Here is a 12,724-nt window from a genome sequence, read left to right on the forward strand (position 1 = left end):
CCTCGGAGGAGTCCTGGTGGAGCCACACCATAGGGGGGCGCGCCCCCCCCCTTGGCCGCGCCGCCTTGTGGGGTGGGGCCCCCTGGCTCCCCTTTGGCCCCTCTTCAGTGCTCTAGAAGCTTCCGGGAAAAATAAGATATTGGGCGTTGATTTCGTCCGATTCCGAGAATATTTCCTTTCTAGGATTTCTGAAACCAAAAACAGCAGAAAACAGCAACTGGCTCTTCGGCATCTCGTTAATAGGTTAGTGCCGGAAAATGCATCAAAACGATATAAAGTATGAATAAAACATGTAGGTATTATCATAAAACTAGCATGGAACATAAGAAATTATAGATACGTTGGAGACGTATCAGGGAGTAAGACTATCACAACTATCATTGTAATCATCATAAATTGCAGGCATGGTGTCGAGGCGGTTCCTCGGCAATGCCCACCATGAGGGGATTGGGTTTTTAGAGAAAGGCGACGACGGAAGTTCCGGGAGCGAGGCGGTACACGACGTACCCAGGTTCACGTCCCCACGGTGGGGGATCGCTACGTCCTGCTAGCAATCCACTATATGAATATATGTATACAGGGGGCCGCCATAGGCGGAGTTGTTGAATCTAGTCTAGTTCTAATCCGCGGGTTGCGGTTTCTAGGCGTGTTGCCTCTATAATTATGTTTCTGATTGTGTCCTAAGGGGTGCCCCTGCCTGGCCTTATATATCAGCCAAGCTAGGGTTTACAAGAGTCCTGGTAGGATTCATATTGGAGTCTTCTTTCCTTGCTGTCCAAGTTGATTTTCCTTGCGGGTCCAGCTCGCCGAGTCCTTGTGTTGGTCCAGCTTCATTGTTTGCACCGGGTATGGTAATGTCGAGTACCCGAAGGGTTATGCCCACGTCAGTAGCCCCCGACTGTCTGGCCGAAGTGAAGCTTCGGGCAGGGACTAAAGTTGTCTTCGCCGAATGTCTTGATCATCTGTTGAATCTTGTGCTTGATGTAGAGTCGAAGTAGCTTTCTGTCGGGTGAGCGAAGCGCTCCCGATGGGAGTAGCCCCCGAGTCTATGGGCAGGTGCTTGCAGCCACACATAGACTCAAGTTGTACTACTCGAAGATCTTGATTGTTGATGCCGATGTCTTCAACTGTATTCTTCTCTGTTGGCGAGGTTGCCATATTTTTTATCGGGTGTGCAACTAGCGCTCCCGATGGGAGTAGCCCCCGAGCCTGTAGATAAATATGAAATAGTTATGTATAGGGTGTAAAAAATGCTAAGTCAAACACCATAGACTTTTTCAAGTTCCGAGAACTTGATGCCGATGACTCTGGTGATGCCATAGATAGAGGAGTTGATGATTCAGATGATATCCCAGAGGAGCCGATGATTGAGATGATGGCCCTGAGGAGACGATGATTGAGATGATGGCCCAGAGGAGCCGATGATTGGGATGATGGCCCAGAGGAGCCGATGATTCGGATGATGGCCCTGAGGAGCCGATGATTTAGATGATGGCCCTGAGGAGCCGATGATTTAGATGATGGCCCAGAGGAGCCGATGATTGGGGTGATATCCCGGAGGAGCCGATAATTTTATCGGGTGCGCATCCAGCGCTCCCGATGGAAGTAGCCCCCGAGTTTAGGCACTGATGCTTGCAACCGTGAGTAGACTCAAGTCGAGCAACCCGATGTTTACAGTTTTCTTCAGGTGCCGTTGACACATTGTTGTTTATTTCAAGGGGCAAAACGCACCTTGAGCATCGTTGAAGCCATTGTTTGTAAGTTTTTTGGTAGGTACATGTATATGCACTTTTACCGTGTCAATGCCGTTAGCAAATTTTGAAGGAGCAAATCTTAATTGCCCGTTTAAGCGTATGTGTATTCGTTGGTCAGCAAATTGTTTGAGTGATCAGCTCGTGTTGCAGGTCTTGCTAAACCCGTTGTATGTGCAACTTTGCTTTCAACCGATGTATGTTTTCACCGTGGGTCATTTTCGTACGTGTTTCATGATCCTTGCTATCTGCGACACTCTTTGAGGCATCTATAGCAAAGAAAAAGAGCAAGGTCCCCGTTGCTTCATGATCCTTGCTATTTGCGGCACTCTTTGAGGCATCTATAGCAAAGGAAAAGAGCAAGGTCTTCGTTGCTTCATGATCCTTTCTATTTGCGGCACTCTTTGAGGCATCTATAGCAAAGGAAAAGAGCAAGGTCTTCGTTGCTTCATGATCCTTGCTATTTGCGGCACTCTTTGAGGCATCTATAGCAAGGAAAAGAGCAAGGTCTTCGTTGCTTCATGATCCTTGCTATTTGCGGCACTCTTTGAGGCATCTATAGCAAGGAAAAGAGCAAGGTCTTCGTTGCTTCATGATCCTTGCTATTTGCGGCACTCTTTGAGGCATTGATACGTCTCCGACGTATCGATAATTTCTTATGTTCCATGCCACATTATTGATGTTATCTACATGTTTTATGCACACTTTATGTCATATTCGTGCATTTTCTGGAACTAACCTATTAACAAGATGCCGAAGTGCCGATTCTTTGTTTTCTGCTGTTTTTGGTTTCAGAAATCCTAGTAAGGAAATATTCTCGGAATTGGACGAAATCAAAGCCCAGGGGCCTATTTTTCCACGGAGCTTCCAGAAGACCGAAGAACACACGAAGTGGGGCCACGAGGTGGCGACACCACGTGGCGGCGCGGCCCCGGGGGGGCCCGCGCCGCCCGATGGTGTGGCCCCCTCGTCTGGCCCCCGACTCTGCCCTTCCGCCTACAAATAGCCTCCGTGACGAAAAACCCCGTACCGAGAACCACGATACGGAAAACCTTCCAGAGACGCCGCCGCCGCCGATCCCATCTCGGGGGATCCAGGAGATCGCCTCCGGCACCCTGCCGGAGAGGGGAATCATCTCCCGGAGGACTCTACGCCGCCATGGTCGCCTCCGGTGTGATGTGTGAGTAGTCTACCCCTGGACTATGGGTCCATAGCAGTAGCTAGATGGTTGTCTTCTCCCCATTGTGCTATCATTGTCGGATCTTGTGAGCTGCCTAACATGATCAAGATCATCTATCTGTAATTCTTTATGTTGCGTTTGTTGGGATCCGATGAATAGAGAATACTTGTTATGTTGATTATCAAAGTTATGCTTATGTGTTGTTTATGATCTTGCATGCTCTCCGTTACTAGTAGATGCTCTGGCCAAGTAGATGCTTGTAACTCCAAGAGGGAGTACTTATGCTCGATAGTGGGTTCATGCCTGCATTGACACCTGGGACAGTGACAGAAAGTTCTAAGGTTGTGTTGTGCTGTTGCCACTAGGGATAAAACATTGATGCTATGTCTAAGGATGTAGTTGTTGATTACATTACGCACCATACTTAATGCAATTGTCTGTTGCTTGCAACTTAATACTGGAGGGGGTTCGGATGATAACCTGAAGGTGGACTTTTTAGGCATAGATGCAGTTGGATGGCGGTCTATGTACTTTGTCGTAATGCCCAATCAAATCTCACTATACTCATCATGATATGTATGTGCATTGTCATGCTCTCTTTATTTGTCAATTGCCCAACTGTAATTTGTTCACCCAACATGCTGTTCGTCTTATGGGAGAGACACCTCTAGTGAACTGTGGACCCCGGTCCAATTCTCTTTACTGAAATACAATCTCTTTGCAATCGTTTCTACTGTTTTCTGCAAACAATCATCTTCCACACAATACGGTTAACTCTTTGTTACAGCAAGCCGGTGAGATTGACAACCTCACTGTTTCGTTGGGGCAAAGTACTTTGGTTGTGTTGTGCAGGTTCCACGTTGGCGCCGGAATCCCTGGTGTTGCGCCGCACTACATCTCGCCGCCATCAACCTTCAACGTGCTTCTTGGCTCCTCCTGGTTCGATAAACCTTGGTTTCTTTCTGAGGGAAAACTTGCTGCTGTGCGCATCATACCTTCCTCTTGGGGTTGCCCAACGAACGTGTGAAATACACGCCATCAAGCTCTTTTTCTGGCGCCGTTGCCGGGGAACGAAGAAAAGTTACACCACAAAGATTTTCAACTCCCACGTCAACAGCTCTTTTTCTGGCGCCGTTGCCGGGGAGATCAAGACACGCTGCAAGGGGAGTCTCCACTTCTCAATCTCTTTACTTTGTTTTTGTCTTGCTTAGTTTTATTTACTACTTTGTTTGCTGCACTAAATCAAAATACAAAAAAATTAGTTGCTAGTTTTACTTTATTTGCTATCTTGTTTGCTATATCTAAAACACAAAAAAATTAGTTTACTTGCATTTACTTTATCTAGTTTGCTTTATTTACTGTTGCTAAAATGGCCAACGCTGAAAATATTAAGTTGTGTGACTTCACAACCACAAATAATAATGATTTCTTATGCACACCTATTGCTCCACCTGCTACTACAGCAGAATTCTTTGAAATTAAACCTGCTTTACTGAATCTTGTCATGAAAGATCAATTTTCTGGAATTAGTTCTGATGATGCTGCTGCCCATCTTAATAATTTTGTTGAACTATGTGAAATGCAAAAATATAAAGATGTAGATGGTGATATTATTAAACTAAAATTGTTCCCTTTCTCATTAAGAGGAAGAGCTAAAGATTGGTTGCTATCTCTGCCTAAGAATAGTATTGATTCATGGACTAAATGCAAGGATGCTTTTATTGGTAGATATTATCCCCCTGCTAAAATTATATCTTTGAGGAGTAGCATAATGAATTTTAAACAATTAGATACTGAACATGTTGCTCAAGCTTGGGAAAGAATGAAATCTCTGGTTAAAAATTGCCCAACCCATGGACTGACTACTTGGATGATCATCCAAACCTTCTATGCACGACTAAATTTTTCTTCACGGAATTTATTGGATTCAGCTGCTGGAGGTACCTTTATGTCCATCACTCTTGGTGAAGCAACAAAGCTTCTTGATAATATGATGATCAACTACTCTGAATGGCACACGGAGAGAGCTCCACAAGGTAAGAAGGTAAATTCTGTCGAAGAAACCTCTTCCTTGAGTGATAAGATTGATGCTATTATGTCTATGCTTGTGAATGATAGGACTAATATTGATCCTAATAATGTTCCATTAGCTTCATTGGTTGCACAAGAAGAACATGTTGATGTAAACTTCATTAAAAATAATAATTTCAACAACAATGCTTACCGGAACAATTCTAGTAACAACTATAGGCCATATCCTTATAATAATGGCAACGGCTATGGTAATTCTTATGGGAATTCTTACAACAATAATAGGAGTTCACCCCCTGGACTTGAAGCCATGCTTAAAGAATTTATTAGTACACAAACTGCTTTTAACAAATCTGTTGAAGAAAAGCTTGGGAAAATTGATATACTTGCTTCTAAAGTCGATAGTCTTGTTGCTGATGTTGATCTTTTGAAATCAAAAGTTTTGCCTAATGAGAATCATCATAATAAAATTGTTACTACAGCAAATGCCATTCAAGTTAGAATTAATGAGAATATAAGATTAATGGCTGAACTGCGTGCTAGGTGGGATAGAGAAGAAAATGAAAAACTAGCTAAAGAGAAGAATATAGCTAAAGTTTGGACTATTACCACCACTAGTAATGCTAATGCTAGACATGTTGCTGCACCTTCAACTCATACTAATAAAAGAATTGGTGTTAGCAATGTTTCCACTTCTAATGCAAAGCGCGAAAAACTGCCTAAATCGCTAAAATCATTGAAACTGCTGTGATAAAGCTGCTGAAATTTTTTCCAACATTGGGGATGATGATCCCATTGCTTTAGATTATAATGGTTTGAATTTTGATGATTGCCACATCTCTGAAGTTATAAAGTTCTTGCAAAAACTTGCTAAAAGTCCTAATGCTAGTGCTATAAATTTGGCTTTCACGCATCATATTACAAATGCTCTCATAAAAGCTAGAGAAGAGAAACTAGAGCGCGAAGCCTCTATTCCTAAAAAGCTAGAGGATGGTTGGGAACCTATCATTAAGATGAAAGTTAAAGATTTTGATTGTAATGCTTTATGTGATCTTGGTGCAAGTATTTCTGTTATGCCTAAGAAAATTTATAATATGCTTGACTTGCCACCGCTGAAAAATTGTTATTTGGATGTTAATCTTGCTGATCATTCTACAAAGAAACCTTTGGGTAAAGTTGATAATGTTCGCATTACCGTTAACAATAACCTTGTTCCCGTTGATTTTGTTGTCTTGGATATTGAATGCAATGCATCTTGTCCCATTATATTGGGAAGACCTTTTCTTCGAACTGTTGGTGCTACCATTGATATGAAGGAAGGTAATATAAAATATCAATTTCCTCTCAAGAAAGATATGGAACACTTCCCTAGAAAGAGAATGAAGGTACCTTTTGATTCTATTATGAGAACAAATTATGATGTTGACACTTCATCTCTTGATAATACTTGATACGCACTTTCTGCGCCTAGCTGAAAGGCGTTAAAGAAAAGCGCTTATGGGAGACAACCCATGTTTTTACCTACAGTACTTTGTTTTTATTTTGTGTCTTGGAAGTTGTTTACTACTGTAGCAACCTCTCCTTATCTTAGTTTTGTGTTTTGTTGTGCCAAGTTAAGCCGTTGATAGAAAAGTAAGTACTAGATTTGGATTACTGCACAGTTCCAGATTTCTTTGCTGTCACGAATCTGGGTCCACCTCCCTGTAGGTAGCTCAGAAAATTAAGCCAATTTACGTGCATGATCCTCAGATATGTACGCAACTTTCATTCAATTTGAGCATTTTCATTTGAGCAAGTCTGGTGCCATTTTAAAATTCTTCAATACGAACTGTTCTGTTTTGACAGATTCTGCCTTTTATTTCGCATTGCCTCTTTCGCTATGTTGGATGAATTTCTTTGATCCACTAATGTCCAGTAGCATTATGCAATGTCCAGAAGTGTTAAGAATGATTGTGTCACCTCTGAATATGTCAATTTATAATGTGCACTAACCCTCTAATGAGTTGTTTCGAGTTTGGTGTGGAGGAAGTTTTCAAGGATCAAGAGAGGAGTATGATGCAACATGATCAAGGAGAGTGAAAGCTCTAAGCTTGGGGATGCACCCGGTGGTTCACCCCTGCATATATCAAGAAGACTCAAGCGTCTAAGCTTGGGGATGCCCAAGGCATCCCCTTCTTCATCGACAACATTATCAGGTTCCTCCCCTGAAACTATATTTTTATTCCATCACATCTTATGTGCTTTTTCTTGGAGCGTCGGTTTGGTTTTGTTTTTTTTTTTTGTTTGAATAAAATGGATCCTAGCATTCACTTTATGGGAGAGATACACGCTCCGCTGTAGCATATGGACAAGTATGTCCTTGGTTTCTACTCATAGTATTCATGGCGAAGTTTCTCCTTCGTTAAATTGTTATATGGTTGGAATTGGAAAATGATACATGTAGTAATTGCTATAAATGTTTTGGGTAATGTGATACTTGGCAATTGTTGTGCTCATGTTTAAGCTCTTGCATCATATGCTTTGCACCCATTAATGAAGAAATACATAGAGCATGCTAAAATTTGGTTTGCATATTTGGTTTCTCTAAGGTCTAGATAATTTCTAGTATTGAGTTTGAACAACAAGGAAGACGGTGTAGAGTCTTATAATGTTTTCAATATGTCTTTTATGTGAGTTTTGCTGCACCGGTTCATCCTTGTGTTTGTTTCAAATAAGCCTTGCTAGCCTAAACCTTGTATCGAGAGGGAATACTTCTCATGCATCCAAAATACTTGAGCCAACCACTATGCCATTTGTGTCCACCATACCTACCTATGCTACATGGTATTTTCCGCCATTCCAAAGTAAATTGCTTGAGTGCTACCTTTAAAATTCCATCATTCACCTTTGCAATATATAGCTCATGGGACAAATAGCTTAAAAACTATTGTGGTATTGAATATGTAATTATGCACTTTATCTCTTATTAAGTTGCTTGTTGTGCGATAACCATGTTTACCGGGGAACGCCATCAACTCATTGTTGAATTTCATGTGAGTTGCTATGCATGTTCGTCTTGTCTGAAGTAAGGGCGATCTACTCTGAGTTGAATGGTTTGAGCATGCATATTGTGAGAGAAGAACATTGGGCCGCTAACTAAAGCCATGTTCCATGGTGGAAGTTTCAGTTTTGGACAAACATCCTCAAATCTCTAATGAGAAAAGAATTAATTGTTGTTGAATGCTTAAAGCATTAAAAGAGGAGTCCATTATCTGTTGTCTATGTTGTCCCGGTATGGATGTCTAAGTTGAGAATAATCAAAAGCGAGAAATCCAATGCGAGCTTTCTCCTTAGACCTTTGTACAGGCGGCATAGAGGTACCCCTTTGTGATACTTGGTTAAAGCATATGTATTGCGGTGATAATCCAGGTAGTCCAAGCTAATTAGGACAAGGTGCGGGCACTATTAGTACACTATGCATGAGGCTTGCAACTTATAAGATATAATTTACATGATGCATATGCTTTATTACTACCGTTGACAAAATTGTTTCATGTTTTCAAAATCAAAGCTCTAGCACAAATATAGCAATCGATGCTTTTCCTCTATGAGGACCATTCTTTTACTTTCAATGTTGAGTCAGTTCACCTATTTCTCTCCACCTCAAGAAGCAAACACTTGTGTGAACTGTGCATTGATTCCTACATACTTGCTTATTGCACTTATTATATTACTCTATGTTGACAATATCCATGAGATATACATGTTACAAGTTGAAAGCAACCGCTGAAACTTAATCTTCGTTTGTGTTGCTTCAATGCCTTTACTTTGAATTATTGCTTTATGAGTTAACTCTTATGCAAGACTTATTGATGCTTGTCTTGAAGTGCTATTCATGAAAAGTCTTTGCTATATGATTCACTTGTTTACTCATGTCATACACATTGTTTTGATCGCTGCATTCACTACATATGCTTTACAAATAGTATGATCAAGATTATGATGGCATGTCACTCCAGAAATTATCTGTGTTATCGTTTTACCTGCTCGGGACGAGCAGAACTAAGCTTGGGGATGCTGATACGTCTCCGACGTATCGATAATTTCTTATGTTCCATGCCACATTATTGATGTTATCTACATGTTTTATGCACACTTTATGTCATATTCGTGCATTTTCTGGAACTAACCTATTAACAAGATGCCGAAGTGCCGATTCTTTGTTTTCTGCTGTTTGTGGTTTCAGAAATCCTAGTAAGGAAATATTCTCGGAATTGGACGAAATCAAAGCCCAGTGGGCCTATTTTTCCACGGAGCTTCCGTAAGACCGAAGAACACACGAAGTGGGGGCCCGAGGTGGCGTCACCACGTGGCGGCGTGGCCCCGGGGGGGCCCGCGCCGCCCGATGGTGTGGCCCCCTCGTCGGGCCCCCGACTCTGCCCTTCCGCCTCCAAATAGCCTCCGGGGCGAAAACCCCGCATCGAGAACCACGATACGGAAAACCTTCCAGAGACGCCGCCGCCGCCGATCCCATCTCGGGGGATCCAGGAGATCGCCTCCGGCACCCTGTCGGAGAGGGGAATCATCTCCCGGAGGACTCTACGCCGCCATGGTCGCCTCCGGTGTGATGTGTGAGTAGTCTACCCCTGGACTATGGGTCCATAGCAGTAGCTAGATGGTTGTCTTCTCCCCATTGTGCTATCATTGTCGGATCTTGTGAGCTGCCTAACATGATCAAGATCATCTATCTGTAATTCTTTATGTTGCGTTTGTTGGGATCCGATGAATAGAGAATACTTGTTATGTTGATTATCAAAGTTATGCTTATGTGTTGTTTATGATCTTGCATGCTCTCCGTTACTAGTAGATGCTCTGGCCAAGTAGATGCTTGTAACTCCAAGAGGGAGTACTTATGCTCGATAGTGGGTTCATGCCTGCATTGACACCAGGGACAGTGACAGAAAGTTCTAAGGTTGTGTTGTGCTGTTGCCACTAGGGATAAAACATTGATGCTATGTCTAAGGATGTAGTTGTTGATTACATTACGCACCATACTTAATGCAATTGTCTGTTGCTTGCAACTTAATACTGGAGGGGGTTCGGATGATAACCTGAAGGTGGACTTTTTAGGCATAGATGCAGTTGGATGGCGGTCTATGTACTTTGTCGTAATGCCCAATTAAATCTCACTATACTCATCATGATATGTATGTGCATTGTCATGCTCTCTTTATTTGTCAATTGCCCAACTGTAATTTGTTCACCCAACATGCTGTTCGTCTTATGGGAGAGACACCTCTAGTGAACTGTGGACCCCGGTCCAATTCTCTTTACTGAAATACAATCTACTGCAATACTGTTCTACTGTTTTCTGCAAACAATCATCTTCCACACAATACGGTTAACTCTTTGTTACAGCAAGCCGGTGAGATTGACAACCTCACTGTTTCGTTGGGGCAAAGTACTTTGGTTGTGTTGTGCAGGTTCCACGTTGGCGCCGGAATCCCTGGTGTTGCGCCGCACTACATCTCGCCGCCATCAACCTTCAACGTGCTTCTTGGCTCCTCCTGGTTCGATAAACCTTGGTTTCTTTCTGAGGGAAAACTTGCTGCTGTGCGCATCATACCTTCCTCTTGGGGTTGCCCAACGAACGTGTGAAATACACGCCATCAGGCATCTATAGCAAGGAAAAGAGCAAGGTCTTCGTTGCTTCATGATCCTTGCTATTTGCGGCACTCTTTGAGGCATCTATAGCAAGGAAAAGAGCAAGGTCCCCGTTGATTACCGTCCATTGCAGCACTCGTATTTTCAGAGGCTTTTAGATGATAATTTCAGGTATAAGAAGTCTTTATATTTTCTCGAATTCCAATACACCGGCACTCCCGATGGGAGTAATAGTCTTCATATCTTCTCGAATTCCAATACACCGGCGCTCCCGATGGGAGTAATAATTCCAATACACCGGCGCTCCCGATGGGAGTAATAGTCTTCATATCTTTTCGAATTGCAATACACCGCCGCTCCCGATGGGAGTAATAATTCCAATACACCGGCGCTCCGGATGGAAGTAACCGCAATAGCTCGAAGATATTCCAGGAGCCCCCGAGTAATTCCAGCGCTCCCGATGGGATCGCATCGGGTCGATATTAAATAAGATGATATCCATTGAATATTCCAGATGATGAATCCACCAACCCGAGAGTGCATCGGGAGGAGATATATCCAGAGCCGAAGAAGATAAGTCCATCGAGTAATCATAGATGATGGAGAAAATAAATCCACTGATTCGGGGAAAATAAATCCACCGAGTAATCGAGAGTACTGGAGGTAACGATGTAATGGCGCCTCCCCAATCATCGGGTGTGGCGAAAGAAAGAGGAACACTTAGTTCTGTAGGCGCAGTCGAAATAGTTACACGGCCAAAGATAGTCCGTGCGGCGGACGCAGCCGAAATAATTCCGCGGATAGAGACAGTCCATGCGGCAAGCGCAGCCGAAATAATTCCGCGGCCAGCGATAGTCCATGCGGCAGGCGCAACCGAAATAATTCCGCGGCCAGAGATAGTCCATGCGGCAGGCGCAGCCGAAATAATTCCGCGGCCAGAGATAGTCCATGCGGCAGGCGCAGCCGAAATAATTCCGCGGCTAGAGATAGTCCATGCGGCAGGCGTAGCCGAAATAATTCCGCGGCCAGAGATAGTCCATGCGGCAGGCGCAGTCGAAGAAATTCCACCGCCCAAGATACTCCATGCGGCTGCTAGATGACATGGCCGATGAAGAGGACGCGGTTGACATAGCCGATCCGCTGCGGGCGAGCATCCGAATATATTGGGTCCGTAATGTCGGGTCCGCGGCAAGCGAGCCCCCGAGTAAGAAGAATGCGCGATGGCGGGCGCGATCAGTCGAGCAGGGCAGTCGACGGGCGAGCTTCCGAATATATCAAGTCGGTGATGCAACGAGCGAGCCCCAAGCGTGGCGTCTGTGCACGGTGAAGCAGTTGAAGCTTGTTCCGATCTGCAGTCATATTACGGCGCAAAAACTGCACGCAAATAGCAATACGAACCAAAAATATTTGGCGAAATAAATTTGCAAGTAGCAATTAATTGGAAATATAGCACCTAGTAATTTTTATGTCGAATGGTGAGTGTGCGGCGGCGAGCTTGAGCCACGTTCGGCAGAAAGAAGTCGACGATACGGATGGGGTTGGCGAAGTTGTCCTGCACTCATTCGAGAGAATTCCACGTTGAAGAATCAGGATACTTCGGGTGCCCTCCTTCTAGCGCCAACTGATGATTGCTCTGTAATCTCGTCCCTCGTATGTAATCAATATGCATCCAAAGAGTTAGTTTTTGTATTAAATAATTAATATCATAATTGATAGGAGAAAAAGATAGATGGGTTTGGATGTCCGGCCGTGAAACTCATGGACTCATCAATTGTGCTAGGCAAGTGAATTGATTTTTTCGGTCGGCTGTCGGCTGGGCTGTTGTACAAGCCTTGGATTCCCTTGAAGCTGCTGATAATGGTGAGTTGCCTTTTCTCGTTCCTGCTACTCGTCTGCACAGTTTCTCGGCGAATTATTCTTTTTCTTTTCCATGGTCAGTTTGAACACTATATGGATGCCGGCCGCACGTTGGTCCCGTCGGGGAGCTCCTGACAATGATGCCATGCGATTGCCCTCTAGCTGTATACACCGTCTTCGTTGTTTTCCTCAAGTCCCTGAGAACTTCTCAATACCTTGCTGCTATCGATTTAACTAATCTTTCCTTGCTGTTTGCTTTTTC

Source organism: Lolium perenne, chromosome 6 (assembly GCF_019359855.2).
Source record: "Lolium perenne isolate Kyuss_39 chromosome 6, Kyuss_2.0, whole genome shotgun sequence".
NCBI lineage: Eukaryota > Viridiplantae > Streptophyta > Magnoliopsida > Poales > Poaceae > Lolium > Lolium perenne.